Source organism: Mustela putorius, unplaced genomic scaffold, assembly GCF_011764305.1.
Source record: "Mustela putorius furo isolate JIRA1106 unplaced genomic scaffold, ASM1176430v1.1 tig00000228_pilon_pilon_pilon, whole genome shotgun sequence".
In the NCBI taxonomy this organism is placed as follows: Eukaryota; Metazoa; Chordata; class Mammalia; order Carnivora; family Mustelidae; genus Mustela; species Mustela putorius.
This window is the reverse complement of record NW_025421322.1, coordinates 36500216-36503549: the sequence shown is the minus strand read 5'-3', so window position 1 is coordinate 36503549 and position 3334 is coordinate 36500216. Positions and strand designations below refer to the sequence as shown.

The 3334-nt window shown below is 46.0% G+C and overlaps 1 non-coding gene across 1 annotated transcript; it reads right to left on the bottom strand.

Moving 5' to 3' along the window:
* Positions 1-2567: 2567 nt before the first annotated feature.
* On the bottom strand, positions 2568-2674 carry LOC123391509. Its single transcript, XR_006606220.1, has one exon. It is a non-coding gene; the product is annotated as a U6 spliceosomal RNA (small nuclear RNA).
* Between the last annotated feature and the right edge of the window lie 660 nt (positions 2675-3334).

The following is a 3334-nucleotide window of genomic DNA, read 5'->3' as shown; positions in this document are numbered from 1 at the left end:
ATCTGTTGAGCATTCACAGAAGCTGCCACAATGTGTCTATCAATCAGTATATAGAACAAGAGATCCAACCTACCGTGAATCTTACGTTATGTTTAGATACGTATTCAGACCATATCTGAACAGGTTCCAGGTGTTTATAATGTTGGTTCATCTTTATGCTATTTTGTCTGACCTCACTGACCCTGTGGGAAGCCCCACACCTGTACATCTCCTTATGTGCCCTGTGGGCTCATGTTCTCTAAATTCTCTCCATGATGAGTCCCGGGACCAGCAGCCACCACGCATGGCCTTGCTCTACTGCATCTCTGCCCACCCAGGCCAGCTCATTCTTTCTCCCGTCTTCGCATTTCTGTGCTACTGTTGTGTATCTCATTGAATACCCAGGAGTCCGGCTTCAGTCCATTTGTTGTTAATGGGTCTTACCCCGATAACTTTACTGTAAGGAAGTCACACTTGGGAAAAAGTGGCGAATATGAGATTACGGGGACTATTTTTAAATTCCAATAAGAAGTCCAAAAAAATAGAAATACTAGTGATCCATCAAGAAATGGATATAATGTAAAGCCCTTGGGTTAATTTCTGCCACCACACATTTTGTGAGTTTTGTAACTGCATCCCTATAATTCAGCTCTCGGAGAAAGTCTGTAATAGACTATTTATGAAAAGGGCCAAGTCATACCCCAAAGGCAGCCATGAAACCCCACAGTGTCTGTGAAGAATTACCTCTCACAGATGTATGTGGGGCTCCAATGAGTCACAATCTCTATCATTAGAGCTACCAAGATGGTTTTATAGAGGTGGTATTTTTAATTTGAAAGGGAAACATTTACTCCCTGTAAGAAAAAACTAACTGTACCATGCCAAATAAAACGGACCCCTTCCTTCAAACCTCTCAGCCTTCGATTCCTTGGACACTACCCATGAGGAGGGATTTGGTGCTGTTTTCTGGGTGGGAAGGGCTTTGGCGAAGTGCAGTAACTGCTGGTGAAGCGACATGGTCACAGGGCAGAGTGTGAAGAGGGAGAATACTGGGCTTCCGAGCGTGTCTGAGACCTACCACTGGGATGCACTTGCCGGCGCCTGTGAGGCCACCAATGCTTGCTGGGTCTTGGTGCTAAGAGCCTTGGGGGGCTCTGTGTGCTGCTACCGTGTCTGACTTTTCTAACCTGAAGAGGGTGTGTCTAAGGACAGGGTCCCGCTCTCCTCCTCTTCTGGTCCAGCTGAGGGTCAGCGGGTCCAGCCAGTCTAACACAGGACACCTGCACAGCTGGACTTTCAGGTGAACATGGCCGCCACACGCCCGTTTACATAACATAGCACACACAGTATGCACGTGTGTCGTATGCACAGCACACACGTGTGCACACCCGCATGGCGTTCTTGTTCGCCCGTGTGTTAGTGCAAGGGCGCGCCGTGAAACACTAGGGACGCTGAAAAAGAAAATCACTGTTTATCTGGAATTCAGGTTTTCCTGTTGTGTTATATTTCGTTTCACACTGGTGCTCTTGGCCCTGCTCGCCGGGTGCCCTCATCACGGTCTTGGCCTGAACGCGCCGCCAGGTGAACACAGAACACCGATTTGTGGTTATGCTAAGTTGTCACTGTTTGGGATATTCACGGGGTCAGGGCCCTGGTCTCACCACCGTGTTGACCTCCTTCCAGAACATTCTGCAACGTTAGAAGACCCTGAGGAACAGACTGCTCCACCAGGCCTCAGGGAGCCCTCACCATGCCCTCGGCTGCACTCAGAGAGCACAGAGGGTTCGGTCCCTTCCCCTCTGGGTACATTTTCCCAAATTCCCTTACTAGCAAAAATGTCTCCCACAACATAGTATTAGTTCCTTTTTTTTTTTTTAAAGATTTTATTTATTTATTTGACAAACAGAGATCACAAGTAGGCAGAGAGACAGGGAGAGAGAGAGGAGGAAGCAGGCTCCCCGCTGAGCAGAGAGCCCGATGCGGGACTCGATCCCAGGACCCTGAGATCATGACCTGAGCTGAAGGCAGCGGCCCAACCCACGGAGCCACGCAGGCGCCCCTGGTTCCATTTCTTTTACTCCGTCTCCGGGTCCTCCTTTATGCCTGTCCCACAGCTTTTCAGGTGAGGACCTACCGAGCTCCGCACATGAGCGCTGTCATTAGCTTCCTTTGTTTCGCGTCCTATTATTCTTACGGGCTCCGAATGTGAAGGGGCGTCTTAATCATGGTCATGGCGCTCAGAGTCCTTGCCCTTGCCAGAAAGAATACAGAAGAATCACTCGTCCACTGCCCCTTTAGATGTCAAGATATTTTACTATGGGATCTTATCTCAAATTATTACTAGAAATCTCTGCATGTAGGGAACTTTGCACTCTCACCCTTACATAACTGACAGTAAGTTACCCCGATCAGAGTTGGGAACGTGTGAATGGTGGGATTCTCCTCATTCACTATGTGTTTTGTAGGACAACATGTAAAATGTAAATATAAATTTTGTTTTTCTGTTACCCAGGTGCTAGGATACGTGGATGCCTTGCCCTTCACCCCCTTTCTAAATTTATGTATTTGCTTAATTAATAAGTATTTTTAAAAATATGGAATACTTCATGAATTTACTTTTCATCCTTACACAGGAGCTATGCTAATCTTTTCTGTATTGTTCTAACTTTAATATCTGTGCTGCCCAAGTGAGCGCTCACCCTTTTTTAAATATTTAAATTTTTAAAATATTTATTTATGTATTTATTATTATTTGTTTTCTTGTTTGTTTATTTAAGGAGTTTCCATGCCCAGTGTGGAGCCCAATGCAGGGTTTGAACTCACCACCCTGAGATTAAGAACTGATTGATGAGCACCTGGGTAGCTCAGTGGGTTAAGCCTCTGCCTTCAGCTCAGGTCATGATCTCAGGGTTCTGGAATTGAGCCCCACCTTGGGATCTGTGTTCAGCGGGGAGCCTGCTTCCCTTTCTCTCTCTCTCTCTGCCTGCCTCTCTGCCTACTTGTGATCTCTCTGTCAAATAAATAAATAAGTAAAAGCTTAAAAAGAAAACGACAAAAAAAAAAAAAAAGAACTGATTGAGATCGGGAGTCAGACACTTAACTATCTGAGCCACCCAAGTGCCCCCACTCCCCTTTCTTTAAAAAATGAATGATTGGAAATTTCTAATTGATTCCCTGACAATTTCACTGCACATTATGAAATCATATGGTATTGATAAAGTGTAGCTTGGAAATGGCAGCAACATTCGAGGTGTAACACAGGGCTTCACACATCTGACAGTAAGATTCTTCATCAGAGATGGGCCGATTGACCCCCAAGGCATTTCCCTACATCCTAGGCACAGGGTTTGACTAC